We start from the raw sequence: 14,704 nt of genomic DNA, 5'->3' as shown, positions 1-14,704 counted from the left end.
CCACCTGACACCATCACAGAAATCAGCTGCAATCAGCATCAAACGGCAAACACCCAGTGAACTCACTTCACTGCCACCAAACCACAGTGCACTCACTGGCACCTCTCCAGCAGCGCCTTCTGCTGCTCCCCCTCTTACGCTCCCCTGTCTCAGGCCCCTGGCCAAGACTCCATGTTAAGTCACCAAAATTGTTCTGTCCCAAATCAGGGCTAGTTGGCAGACAAACGACTGGGGGGTCCCAGCCACAGTTCCCTTTTTGCTGCCTTACAAAAAGAGACTTGGGGAGAAAAATCACCTACTTGAGCAAGTTCCATCTTTGTGCTGCAGCCGCCGTCGGTGTTCCCTGTGAGCTGTGGGCTCGTGCGAGTGCTCAGCAGAGTTTCCAATGCTCCCCAGCCCGTTAGCAGAGCATCCCCAGCTCGGTTTCTTGTTTCTACTGATGGTGCACATTTGCTCAGACACGAGTGTGTATAAAATGCATTCCACACCTGCATGGAAAAGGTCAGAGGGAACATTGACCCCCAACTCCTGGGACCCGACACCATTTTCATCCCAGCCCTGAAAAATGGGCTCATCAGATTGGGTTGGGCCAGAAAGAGCCGGATCATCGCTTAGTAAATAATATTTGTAGCCCAAGGCAAAGGGCACAGACCAGGCTTTCACCATTTGGGGCCGGAAGACCATGGGCATCAGGATGCCTGAGCTGGGTCCACAAGAGCCTAAAAGATGAGTTGCCTTGATTTTAGCCAAATACGACCACCACCACCAGCTTCGGCTGAATTGGAAACACCACCTGGGAAGTGAGACAAAGACCTTGTCTATATTACACCATTAGGTTAACGTCAGCTGCCCTGCACTGACCTAGCTGTGGAAGTGACAACGATTCCTCAGCTCTCATCCCCTATTAGCCCTCCTCTACTTAAGATACCTTGATGACATCTTTATGATTTGGATTCATGGTATAGAGATTCTAGAAAAATTCCACAGAGACTTTTACAATCTCCACCCCACCATCAACTTATGCCTCGATTACTCCACGCAAGAGATACATTTCCTGGACACTGCAGTACTAATCAAGGCTGGTCTGATCGGTACCACACTGTACCGGAAACCCACTGATCGCTATACTTACCTACACGCTTCTAGCTTCCATCCTGCACACATAACGAGATCCATTGTTTCCAGTCAAGCCGTTAGATATAATCGCATTTGCTCTGATCCAACTGACAGAGACCAAAAACTACAAGATCTCTACAAAATATTCATAAACTTGAATTTCCCACCAGGAGAAATAAAAAAAACAAATTGACAGGACCAGACGAATACCCAGAGACCAGCAACTCCAAGACAGGCCCAAAAAAGCCAAGAACAGAACACCACTGGTCATCACCTACAGCCCCCAACTCAAACCACTGCAATGCATTGTCAAAGACTTACAACCTCTCCTTAATCAGGATGCCACACTCCAGAAGGCCCTTGGTGACAGGCCTGTTCTCTTCTCCAGACAACTTCCCAACCTTACGAGGATTCTGACCAATATCTACAGTCTAGCCCGCAGGAACACCAGTTCTGGGACTTTTCCTTGCAACAAAGCCCACTACCAGCTTTACCCACATATCTATTCTGGAGATACCATCACTGGACCTAACCAGATTATTCACAGAATCACAGGCACATTCTCATGTTCCTCTGCTAACATCATTTATGCCATCATGTGCCAACAATGCCCGGGTGCTTTGTATATTGGACAGACTTCAAACTCTCTGCGACAAAGAGTTAATGGGCACAAAACAGACATCAAAACACTCCTGATCCACAAAACAGTTAGTCTACCTTTTAATGGAGTGGGCCATTCTGTTAATGACTGAAGAGTTTGCGTCTTATTAAAAAAGAATTTTCAGTCTGCTTTGGAAAGAGAAAGTGCTGAACTCTCTTTCATATTCTAATTCCACACAGTAACACTTGGTTTCAACCAGGATGCGAATTTTCTGGGACATTATAGGGGCTCTTTTGCATACTTGGTTTAATCTAATTCTTGACCCTCACCCTGCCCTGCCACTCTGCTCTCTTATTTGCTCACATTGATAGTTTTTTTCTGATTTGTCAACCTTGATTACTGTTTTTGGTTCTCTGCGTCTAAAATATTGAGTCTGTTCTGGGCTGGCTGTGGTCTGGAGAAGTGGGTCTGTCCCACCAAAGCTCAACTCATAAATTCTTTTGTTAGTCTTTAAAATGCCACTTACTGCTATTTTGTTTTCATTTCAATTGGTGCCTGTTGATTTCAGTGCCTCTCTACTTTCCTTTTACATCACCTGCACAGCTGGCAAGAAGGAACTAACCTGTCAGAGTCCTCTGTGCCTGATACCTGTCACATGAGAGCCTGTAAGAAAAGTGGCAGATTGGGGAAGTAAAAGTGAGAGGGTTTGATTGACTCCAAAGGGCGCTGTATGCTAATCAGGAGGGGTGTGTCTGCAAACAGCCACATGCAACCACCTGTGATACACTGTGTCCCAAAGCGGGTGAATTGGGCTTCAGCGAAAGGGGTGGTTGATTTTAGACTTTTGTCCCTTAGTTGGAGGAGGGTGGAAGCAGCTGTTTGAAAATGTTCCCCATGGGCAGGAAGCTTGTGCCTGTTCTGCTGGGTGTGCAGCTGAGGAGTATGTGTTTAAGACTGTACTTTTAGGGATCATTTCTGTAGTGTGTAGCTAGAGAAGTGCATGTGGGTGTTCTTGGTCTTGCCAACCATGATGATGAATTGAAGTGTTCTCTTCAGAGCATGAGGTAAACAAGCAGTACTGCTGTTTGTTCTTGATGATTGTTCTTGTTTTCTTTTGGAAGCAAGAAGAAGAGAACCTAGTCTGAGTGGTTGTTTTTTATTGTAAAGTTTAAAAGAAGTTTTTAGAGTGGGGAGAATTGCTTTAGGTGTTTTTGCATGAAATGTTCAGGAGCAGAGAGAGTGAAAATGGTGTTTAAAAGTTTCTGTTTCTTAAGCTGCATCTACACGTGCATGCTACTTCGAAGTAGCGGCACCAACTTCGAAATAGCGCCTGTCGCGTCTACACGCGTCGGGCGCTATTTCGAAGTTAACTTTGACGTTAGGCGGCGAGACGTCGAAGTTGCTAACCTCATGAGGGGATCGGAATAGCGCCCTACTTCGACGTTCAACGACGAAGTAGGGAACGTGTAGACTATCCGCGTCCCGCAATGTCGAAATTGCCGGGTCCTCCATGGCGGCCATCAGCTGGGGGGATGACAGATGCTCTCTCTCCAGCCCGTGCGGGGCTCTATGGTCACCGTGGGCAGCAGCCCTTAGTCCAGGGCTTCTGGCTGCTTCTGCGGCAGCTGGGGATCTATGCTGCAGGCACAGGGTCTGCAACCAGTTGTCAGCTCTGTGTATCTTGTGTTGTTTAGTGCAACTGTGTCTGGGAGGGGCCCTTTAAGGGAGCGGCTTGCTGTTGAGTCCGCCCTGTGACCCTGTCTGCAGCTGTGCCTGGCATCCCTATTTCGATGTGTGCTATTTTGATGTGTAGACGTTCCCTTGCTGCGCCTATTTCGATGTTGGGCTGAGCAACGTCGAAGTTGAACATCGACGTTGCTGGCCCTGGAGGACGTATAGTTTTTCATCGAAATAGACTATTTCGATGTTGGCTGCACGTGTAGACGTAGCCTTAGTTGTTAAAAGAATTTTATCCTTTTTTGATATACACACACATTTCCTTTGTTACACTATGCTGCAATTTTCACGTGGGGACCTGGTTCTGCTTTTCTACCCTTTTCTCCGTGGCTGGCTGAATCTGAACCACAGAGTGATGTCAAAAGGCAAACTTTCCAAAGCCACCTTCTGACAGATCAGCTTTTGAAAGCGAGCGTCCGCACGCCCCAAGCGAAAGGAGATTGTGAGCCTCTCTTTGAAAAGACCAGGCCCTTGGTTTGCAAGGAAGCAGCCACATGTCACCGGGTGCTCTTTTGGGAGAAAAGGGCCAGAAAATGCCGTGGCTGCGCTAGCAAGGCAGATAAGCCCTTCTGGGGGCTGCAGCCTGGTGCTCCTTTAAAGGGCTCCTCCAAAACACACTCATTCTGCATATGCCAAGGGCTGGCTTGTACCCAGAGCACCAAGAACTCAACCACATGGAGAAGCCACTTGGTGGCACACAATGGCCCCCAGAGACTCCCTGATGCCCGACCCATCCAGGCCACGGTCAGCCTGTAGGCACTGCTCCGAGCTGCCACCCTCCAGCAGCGAGTGATGGGACAGGCTGGTTCTGGGGGACTGGAATGACACCCGCTGGCCCCACAACTTCAGTATGACAAAGAGGCTATTTCTGGAGTTAAGTCATTGGCCCTCCCCTGCCCCCCAGCACCATGACACACAGGTGCAGCGCACACTCCCCTTGCACAAGGGGGTAGCCATTGCTATGTGGAGGCTCACTACCCTGGACAGCCACCAGTCATTTGGCCATCAATTGGGGGTGGGCAGGGCCACCATTGCGGCTGTTCTGCTGGAGGTAGGGCATGCTTGGGGCACCTCCCCACCACGGGGAGGAGGGCTACCAGGCAAGGGGGACCCTCAGAGACAGGGGAGAGGGACAGCGTGGGGTGGCTGGGGCCAGGTGGGGGGAGGGGAAGGGGATGCATGGAGCACCCCACCACGCACACATGGACATGTTCTCCCCACACACCATTCAGGTCTTCTGGGCAATCAAAAACAACCTACTTTACTGGGTTGTCCGTGTCTGGGATCTGCAAGTCACCCTAATGGGGGCTGAGAAGCTGGACTTCCCCAAGTGCTTCAGAGCTCTGGATGGGACCCACATTGCTATCCAGGCCCCAGAATGAAGCACAGGCATCTTCATCAATTGCAAGGGGTACCATGTTGGGGTGCTCCAGACATGCATGGACACCAAGGGGCAATTTATGGCATTCTGTGTGGGTTTGTCTGGGTGAGCCCACAATGCCCGTATCTTCCAACTCATGGCTCTGCTGCAGCATGCAGGAGAAGACATCCATCCCAACCTGGGAGCTACCAAATGGGGACACCACTAGCCCCGCTATATAATGCCCAATGCCATTTACCCCTTGCATGAGTGGCTGACTTGGCCCTACATGGGACACACTGAGCCCAGCCAGGACATTTTTATTTAGTTCCTAAACTGGGCTTGCAATATTAGGTGGCTGAAGGGCACGTTCAGGGCCCCCTCAGGATACTGGAGGTCATCCCGCGCAATGTACCAGATGTGGTGGGTACATGCTGCTCCCTCCACAACACCGTGAAGGTAAAGCAAGAGCCGTTCATGCAGGGGTGGGTTTTGGGTCTGGCCATGGCTCCAAGGAGCTGGCTGCTTTCCCATGCTGTCAGGCACAGAGGGTCAGGGTGCAGGTCAGTAAGTTCCTCTGGGAGGCCTTTGTCCGGGGTACCATGTGACCCCCCCAACATACAGCCACCACCACAACTCCCTTCCCACGCACCCACCTCTCACTATCAACCAACCCGCCGACACTCCCAAACCCTCCCGGCCTCCCAATAGACACCAGGGACAGGGAGTGTTGCTAAAAAAAGTATTTCATTAAACTCTGGCAATGGATTCCAAACTGCATAAACAGAAGTGTAAACGATTGACAAGACGGATGAGGGACTATAGAAAATTGGGGTCCTGGGGTGGGTAGTGGGGGCAACTTAGAGGAGGTCTTGCAGAGGGGGTTGGGGTAACAGAACTCAGAAAGGGCTCTGGGGAGCGGCTGGGAGGCCACAGTCCATATTTTTACAAGGGCTGGGATGGAGCTTGGACCATCAGGAGGTAGGGACAAGGAAGGGGTCCAGTGGGCTCAGGCTTGGGCTCACTGGGGGCTACAGGAAGGGAGGGAGGGGATGGGGAAAGTTGGGGGGAGCAGGGCAGCAATGTCAGTGACTGTGGGTGGAGGGGTGGGGGGAACTGTGGGACACTGTGAGGGACATGTGGAGGGAGGAGCTGCATGGGCTGTGGGAGGGACTGGTGATGGGGTGGGAGGCTGAGCCAGGCACGTGGTCACAGCCTGTGTGAGGGTGTCCAGGCTGCCTGCCACCCAACCCCAGGCCTCCTGCTCCATCACCAGCCTCTCCTGCATGACAGCAGTCACGTCCTGCAGGGTGGTGGTGTGAGCAGTGACAGCAGCAGCTTCCTCCTCCCCACAGTGGCACCAGCACATGCCCCAGCACTGGCCCCATGTGGGCGCTCTTAGGGGTGCAGTTCCAGCCCCCTCGCCCTCTGGTGTGGGCCTTTCTGGCTTGTGTACAGGCCTTGTCTGGCCCCTGGATGGTGCAGCTCTGGAGACAGAAGGGGACCCAGGGAAAGGCCATCAGCACCATGACCTGGCCCTGGGGGCTGTGTGCCCCACTCCACCATGTCCCCCCATCTGGCCCGGGGTCCCTGAGGGATCTGTGTGGCTGGGGGGTCCCTGCGTGGGTGGGACATATGCAGTGTAGCTCAGCCTCCCTCCCTGGGCATGCAGCCTGTGGTGCTGTCCACAGGGGCAGGTGCTGAGTGTTGCATGAGGCCCCCATTGAGGCTCAGGGAGCACAGCCATGTGGGGTGCATCCAGACTGGAGCTGGTGGCTGTGTGAGTGGGCCACTGCTGGCCTCCCCTCCCCTTGTGCCAGGCGTCCAACATGCACGAAACCGACCTTGCTGTCCCTAGAGGAACTGAAGGGAGGCCCAGGTGGAGGGGGCCCAGATGGAGACCTCTCAGGACACAGAGATGATGAGGACCCCATTGCTGGAACCCCTGTCATGGCTCTGGGCTTCTGTTCCTGTGCCTGTTGGGTGGGAGCTGCTGCCTGCGACTGGTCCTGACACCTCCTGCAGCCCCCTGGCAAGCGCCATCTGACCTGGTGGTGTGTAGGACGTGGGTGGTCAGTGCTGCCTCCTTGGGTCCCAGGAGGCCGTTGAGCTCCTGGAAGTGGGGCAGGTAGCGGCCACTGCCCCTCGGGTGGCTGGCCTCATCCTGGGCCTGGCAGTTGGCCTGCCACAGTTCCTTCACTTTTCTCCCCAGTAGTTCAGCTGTTCAGGTGGGGTGACCCTCGGAGCTCAGGCCAGAGAACAGGTGGCTGAAGGCTGCAGCATCCTGGCACCAGCCAGTCATGTGGAGCAGCAGCTCCTCATTCCCCAGAGTGTCAGAAGTCCTTAAACTCAGTCTCACTCCAGGAGGGGCCCTCGTCTGCGTCCCCTGGCTGGTCTCCTGACACACCTCAGACGGCTTGAAGGTGGCCGGGGCTGAAGAAAGGGGAGGGCAGTAAACGCCACCAGCTGTCCGGCAGTGTTCCTCACCAGCCTCAGCCCACCGAGCATTCACCAGGGTCTCTGGCCTGGGGGGGGACAAAGGTGATTTCACAACTGTGATGGTTAAGTGGTTAAGATGGTGGACTGGCAGTCCCATAGGGTTTCCCTGTGCAGGTTCAAATCCTGCTCACAGCAAGGGTGCTGTTTTAGCCACATCCTGGAACCAGGACACTACAGCAGCACACACCCTGAGACACTGCCCAGGGGCTGTCTGTGACCAGTGTGTGGAAGAGGCCAGGGGAGTCTGTGCCTGGGGGAAATGCTGACCCTGGGGTGTGGTCATTGCTCTGGCTGCTGCTGGGCCCAGCCTGTCTCCTATTTCAGTGCAACACTCACCTGTGTTATGCCCTGCCAAGGAGTGGGCAGCCCTGGTTCAGCTGCAGCCAGTGATAGGGCAGCTGCCTCTAAGGGAAGGGCCTGTTCCCAAGGCTGGCTCAGGGGCTCTGGTCTCTCCCAGCTCCTGAGCTGTGCAGTACACAGCTGGGAAAGGGACGGACACTTGCCCAATGAGGAATGAATGTCACAATCTCCTGTCTGCCCCAACAGCAATAGACTGATCTACAGAACCAGACACAGGCCAGCATCCCTTCCTATGGTTCTCCCACAGGTTGTGGGGACCAGCTTAGTGCAGGGCCAAAAAGGGGGCACAGCATAAAAACTGTCATCACCCCTGTTCTAGGGGCAGCTGCCACAGCTGGGAGACCCCGGCTCCTCTGCTCTCTGGGGCAGAGTCAGTGATGCTCCTTTGCATACCCACAATGCATTGCGTGGTGTGTCCAGAGTCCCTCATCCACGCGCTGTCTTTGCTCCTGGAGCCTCTGGTTCTGGGGCCGAAATTTGTCTGGAAGCACCTCTGGGCAATGGGCTGCACAAAGGGGAGGCTTTGTGGGTTGTCTGTGTCATCACTGTGATGTGAGAAGAACTTGCTTTGCCCCCGCTCCAGGTCCTTCAGCCGGTTTGGTGTGTAATTTTCCCTGTAATTTTTTCTTTCCTGCTTGTGTAATTTTTGTTTCTTTGTTTGTTTGTTTGTTTTTTAAGCTGTCTATGCAGAGGGACATGTGAGAATTTTTTTCCAGTTTGTGGTTGATGTGTTAATAGTTTGAGTTTTTTGTGTATTTTCTTGAATGTTGCTTGCTGTTTGACAATATTTTTTTCAAATGTACTTGCTGTGCTGTGTGGATGATGCTGTGATTTTGTTAAACTTTTTGGCTACGTCTACACGTGCAGCCAACATCGAAATAGTCTATTTCGATGAATAACGTCTACACGTTCTCCAGGGCCGGCAACGTCGATGTTCAACTTCGGCGTTGCTCAGCCCAACATCGAAATAGGCGCAGCGAGGGAAGGTCTACACGTCAAAGTAGCACACATCGAAATAGGGATGCCAGGCACAGCTGCAGACAGGGTCACAGGGCTGACTCAACAGCCAGCCGCTCCCTTAAAGGGCCCCTCCCAGACACAGTTGCACTAAACAACACAAGATACACAGAGCTGACAACTGGTTGCAGACCCTGTGCCTGCAGCATAGATCCCCAGCTGCCGCAGAAGCAGCCAGAAGCCCTGGGCTAAGGGCTGCTGCCCACGGTGACCATAGAGCCCCGCACGGGCTGCAGAGAGAGCATCTCTCAACCCCCCAGCTGATGGCCGCCATGGAGGACCCAGCAATTTTGACGTTGCGGGACGCGGATCGTCTACACGGTCCCTACTTCGACGTTGAACGTCGAAGTAGGGCGCTATTCCTATCTCCTCATGAGGTTAGCGACTTCGACGTCTCGCCACCTAACGTCGAAGTTGGTGCCGCTACTTCGAAGTAGCGTGCACGTGTAGACGCAGCTTTTGTGTGTTGTATAATTTTTGGCTACGTCTACACGTGAAGCCTACTTCGAAGTAGCCTATTTCGATGTTGCGACATCGAAATAGGCTATTTCGATGAATAACATCTACACGTCCTCCAGGGCTGGCAACGTCGATGTTCAACATCGACTTTGCGCAGCACCACATCGAAATAGGCGCAGCGAGGGAACGTCTACACGCCGCAGTAGCACACATTGAAATAAGGGTGCCAGGCACAGCTGCACACAGGGTCACAGGGCGGACTCAACAGCCAGCCGCTCCCTTAAAGGGCCCCTCCCAGACACACTTGCACTAAACAGCACAAGATACACAGAGCCGACAACGAGTTGCAGACCCTGTGCATGCAGCATGAATCCCCCGCTGCAGCAGCAGCAGCCAGAAGCCCTGGGCTAAGGGCTGATGCACACGGTGACCATAGAGCCCCGCACGGGCTGGAGAGACAGCGTCTCTCAACCCCCCCAGCTGATGGCTGCCATGGAGGACCCCACAATTTCGACGTTGCGGGACGTGGATCGTCTACACGGTCCCTACTTTGATGTTGAACGTCGAAGAAGGGCGCTATTCCAGTCCCCTCATGAGGTTAGCGACTTCAACGTCTCGCCGCCTAACGTCGAAGGTAACTTCGAAATAGCGCCCGACGCGTGTAGCCGCGACGGGCAGTATTTCGATGTTAGTGCCGCTACTTCGAAGTCGCGTGCACGTGTAGACACAGCTTTTTCCTTTTTAAGCTGTGGGTCATTGTATTCTGGAGGAGCAGGGAGGATAGGTAGTAGGCTGAGGGCTCTATTTGCGTCAAAGGAGACACATTGTAAAAAGCGCGAGGGTTCTCTCTTTCCAGAAGAATGAGGCACTTTCTAGCACAGAGAACGTGTGTTATGTAGAAGTGCAGCAAAAGACAGAACCATTTGCTTCCCACCTGATGCAACTCCCCCAGCCTTTTCCAATGTGGGCTTCTTTAATATTGTACATTCCTCTAATGCTGCCCTGACTGCACTTGTATCGAGGGCCAAAAGGAAAAGCCCCCTTTACCAGCAGAAGTTGGATGAGCAGGAGGCTCTTAATGTGGCAGTGAAGGGCTCAAGTCCTTCTCTGGGCAGCTGGCTGTTAATTTGCTTTGTGCCCTGGAGCCCAACAAGTCCTGCCTACAGCTGGAGCAGTGGTCCAGGCTCCAGACTGTGGGGTGATGCCCTAGAAAGGAAAGCTCAGTAGAAAACTTCTTGAGCTGGCCATGATCGTACAGTGGTTAGTACTCTGCATTGTGGCTGCAGAAACCTTGGTTCAAATCCAAGTCATGGCAGTGATAGCCCAGCACAGGGCTGTTACTACTTTTATTTTCCCCAAAAGGGTGGTGAAGAACTGCAACGCGTTACCTGAAGAGGTAGTGAAATCTCCATCCCTGGAGGTTTTTAAGCCCTGGCTTGACAAAGCCCTGGCTGGGATGATTTAGTTGGGGTTGCTCCTGCTTTGGGGAGGAGGCTGGACTCAATGATCTCCTGAGGTCCCTTCCAGCCCCAGGATTCTGTGGCTCTAAGCCCATATCCACAGGAATGGGCCTGGAAAGCAGATTATCTGTCTGGTGAAAGCTTTGTGGGGCCAGGTGATGAGAAAGCCCCGGGGAGAGAGAGGGAGTCCTGGGAGACACAGGATCTCCAGAGAAGCAATGAGGACACAGTCCATACTGACAGGTGAGGGTGAGAGGTGTCCAGAGGGCAATGCGAGCCAGCCCCAAAGGGTGAGGGGCAGGTGGGGAGGGCTGGAGCCATTGTTCATGGCTCTGCTTCCTCCAGTCTGAGTTCAATGTCAGAAGCACCTCCTGGGGCTGCCTTACTGAGGCACAGCCCTAAAGCTCTCTGAGCTGCTTCCTTCTCCTGTCCTGCACGAGAGTGAGTGGGTGACTGGCGCCTGGTGGAGCCAGGTCTTTGGCCCAGCCGGATGGAAGGGTTCAGGCAATCGGTTGGTGCACTGGAACTTGGCAGTGTGCCCAGAGATCCCTGGAGTCCTGATGCTGGTGTGATCTTGTGAGCCTGGGGCAGCCCTCCCTGGAAATGCCGTATCTCTCCTGCTGAAGGCTCTGGTGCAGTGAGAAGTGATTTAAACTCCCCACTCGCATGTACACAGTGCTCTTCTGACCCCAATAGGCCCCCTGCCGCCCACCCCTGCAGTGTGGGAAACAAAAGTTTGTGACCAAGAGAAAACAAAGGAACAGGATGGGAGGTGTTACAAGGCAGGTCACAGACATACAAAGCCTTCAGAAGCCTTCATCCACGCTGTGCTGGGGAGTTTGCAGGCCTGATGTTCCCTCTACAACACACCCCCAGCTGGGGCAGGTCATTCAGTGCTTTTCTCAGAGCTCTGCTTGTCGAAAGGTGACCCCAGAGGGGAGGAGCAGGAACCTGGGAGAGGTGCAGCCTCCCTCTGACCTTCCTGGTGCCATGTGGCTTGTGTTTCCTCTGTCCCAGCCACACGCTGCCCAACATGTAACCTGGAAGCCTCAGGGTTATGTGCATGGGCATGGCCAAACCGACCTGCTGAGCCTTCAGCTGGGCCCAGCAGCAGCCAGAGCAGTGACCCAACCACAGTCTCCCCTGGCCTCTTCCACACACTGGTCATAGACAGCCCCTGGGCAGCGTCTCAGGGTGTGTGCTGCTGTATTGTCCTGGTTCCAGGATGTGGCTAAAACACAGCCCTCGCTGTGAGCAGGATTTGAACATGTGCAGGGAAACCCTATTGGATTTCAAGTCTAACACCTTAACCACTTGGCCATCACAGCTCCGAGAGTGCTCTTTCCTGAAGGCCAGAGACCCTGGTGAATGCTCGGTGGGGGAGAAGGAGGTTCACTGGCCCTGGGGCAACTTGTCACTTGATAGCTGTGTTTTGAGCACACACTTAGGCGCATACTCGGTATCTCATGGCAGGACAAGGTCCCCAGTAGCGCAGTGCTTGAGAGGGCACCGCCTCCATGGTCACCCTTCTCAAACAGAGGCGTATGCGCTGGCTGGGCCATGTCTCACACATGGCGGATGGCCGAATACCGAAGCACCTCCTCTTCGGCCAACTGGCGTCTGGAAAGAGGCCGAAAGGGCCACCTAAATTGCGCTACAAGGACACGTGCAAGTGTGACCTCAGTGCTCTCTCTATCAGTGCGAACACCTGGCATTCGCTCGCCTCAGACAGGCATGTCTGGAAACAGGGAGTGAAGGAAGCGCTTGTTATGTATGAAACTACCTTGGTGAAGGAAGCGGAAGGGAGGAGAGCCCTCAGAGAGGTCCGTGCCTGTGACACCAGAGCGACGTCTGCCTCCTGCTGCTCACTGTGCGGAAAGGACTGCCACTCCCGCCTTGGATTGCACAGCCACAGGAGACACTGCGCGGATCAGTCCAGCTGGGGCACAAACCCAGGATCCCTTGGGATCGAAGGATGCCTACAACTAATGAAAAAAGAGCCGGGGTGGGGTGGAAACCACATGCTCAGTAATTCATATTTCTGCATGTTGCCCTTTTAGCCCCCCTCCACCCAAAAGAGGTGCTGGTGGTATAGTGGTTAGCATGGCTGCTTCCCCTGCAGTTGGCCTGGGTTCAATTCCCAGCTAGCACAGCTTTGCTTCTTACTTCCTCTTCCCCCAGCAAGTGCTCTGTTGGAACTGGAGAGCAGGGATGATCTGCTGCTTGGTGAGATGGGGGGTGTTGGAGTTCTAACTTGTGGTGCTTGGTTTGAACTAAGATCTGTTGGCCAAAGCTTTCAGGCAGCTTAAGTGCAACCCCTTTACTGTGGTCAAAGGAGCCCAGAACAAGGGGAGAACAAAGCAGCTGGTCACCAGGAGCTTCAGGTGTCTCCAAAACAGACCTTCCCACATGGAAAAGAGAAGTGGGAGAGGAAAAGTCAAGTCGAGCTGCTCTGCTCCAGTGGAGTAGTGGTAGAAATGCCGTCACCACCAGGCTGTGGGTGTTTGCCGGCTTCTCAAGAAAACTGGCAGTAGAAAACTCCTGAATATTTAATACCCAGCCAGCAGTTCCCCTCTTTCTGTTCTTCCAAATACCTACAGAGAGCCTCTGGTGCCCTTTCATGTGAGACCAATCTCGTGACTGATGCTCACCTGCCCCAACTGCCCTGGCTAGACAAGTGTCAGGTGTGAAGAATCAGAACTCTCCAAGCAGAAATCTCCATCCAGCCCTTCAACATGCACCATCCCCTCCCCCTTCTCAGTAACACTTTTCCAATCACCTTTTTGACCCTCCAGCTCTTGTCCTTGTGTAAGTGAGGAACAGGAACGCTGAGCTCCCCATTTCCTTACCGTCCCCTGGATATACATAATTCATGTCTAGGCCCAGTGCACAGATGGAGCTGATGTGGAAAGACATAAGACATAAGAACGGCCATACTGAGTCAGACTAAAGTCTCATCGAGCCCAGTGTCCTGTCTGCTGACAGTAGCCAATGCCAGGTGCCCCAGAGGTGCTGAGGGGGACAGTCAGCTGGGGAAGGGTTATTTTCTCTCCTCTCTGGGCAGGTGTGGACAGAACTGAAGAGAAGAAAATCCACTTCCACTCTCTGAGGATGATGGAAATACCAATTTCTCCTCTCTTCACTTCTACGAGAGCTGAGGACAAGAAGAGACTTTTCCTGCCTAAGGCCAGGGTGTCAAAGGAAACAGAGAGCGAGAGAGAGAGCAGAGCCCTGGCTGAGTGTGTCTTGGGGTCATGACTACAGCTATTTTGAATATTTCAAAAAGCTCTTTTGACAAAGGGACTGTGTAGAGAGGGAATAGCGCCTCGTTCAAAATAAGCCATAGTCCTTCCAATGACTGTATTCAGAATAGGCTTCGGTTTCTGCAGCTGCTGTATGTCCAAATAGCTGAGCCATATTTTGAAATCCATATTATGTGTAGTAAAAAAGAGTAAGCCGAGCTAGTCTATACACTATCAAAACAAAAAGCAGTCAAGTAGCACTTTAAACTATTTTGCTAGTCTTTAAAGTGCTACTTGACTGCTTTTTGTTTTGATATTGTGTGCAGCTGTGCTATGTTGGAATCGGCTATTCTGGAATACCTCTTCTGGAATACCTCACTCAGGAATAATGCTGCTGTGCAGACATAGCCTTTGGCTGTGTCGACACGTGCCGCTTCTTCTGGAAGCCTCAGGCTAATGAGTTATCTGGAAAATGCTAATGAGGCATGGATGCAAATTTTCCACACCTCATTAGCATATCAGCACATGGTTTGGAGTCCAGAAGAAGCTCTTCCTGACTCTGAAGTACATGTGCAGACGTGTGGCCTGCGGGGATCTTCTGGAAGGAAACCCACCTGTGCCCCAAACTCGCTCACCCGTGCCCCCAGGGCCCTGAAGTCGCTCTTGACCTGCTCAGCATCACACTTTGCTGTATCATTAGTGCCCACATGGATAAGAAGCATAGGATAGTAGTTAGAGGGATGGATAATCCTCGACAACACCTCTGTAATGTCTTGGCTACGGGCCCCCGGCAGGCAGCACACCTCCCGAGATGAACTGTCAGGGCGACAGATGGGCACCTCCTTCCCCCTTA

At 53.0% G+C, this 14,704-nt stretch overlaps 3 non-coding genes and 1 pseudogene across 3 annotated transcripts; 3 read left to right on the top strand and 1 right to left on the bottom strand.

Annotated features, from left to right (window-relative positions):
* Nucleotides 1–2,667: 2,667 nt before the first annotated feature.
* On the top strand, nt 2,668–2,867 carry LOC142016260 (small nucleolar RNA U3; annotated as a pseudogene).
* A 7,525-nt stretch (nt 2,868–10,392) lies between these two features.
* On the top strand, nt 10,393–10,464 carry TRNAH-GUG (transfer RNA histidin (anticodon GUG)). The gene has a single exon. It is a non-coding gene; the product is annotated as a tRNA-His (tRNA).
* Nucleotides 10,465–11,855: 1,391 nt separating this feature from the next.
* Nucleotides 11,856–11,937, bottom strand: TRNAS-UGA (transfer RNA serine (anticodon UGA)). Its single transcript has one exon. It is a non-coding gene; the product is annotated as a tRNA-Ser (tRNA).
* Nucleotides 11,938–12,689: 752 nt separating this feature from the next.
* Nucleotides 12,690–12,761, top strand: TRNAG-CCC (transfer RNA glycine (anticodon CCC)). Its single transcript has one exon. It is a non-coding gene; the product is annotated as a tRNA-Gly (tRNA).
* The last annotated feature ends 1,943 nt before the right edge of the window (nt 12,762–14,704 follow it).

This window comes from Carettochelys insculpta, chromosome 7 (assembly GCF_033958435.1).
Source record: "Carettochelys insculpta isolate YL-2023 chromosome 7, ASM3395843v1, whole genome shotgun sequence".
Lineage (NCBI taxonomy): Eukaryota > Metazoa > Chordata > Testudines > Carettochelyidae > Carettochelys > Carettochelys insculpta.
Note: the sequence above shows the minus strand (reverse complement) of the source record. Positions and strands in the feature narration are given on the sequence as shown.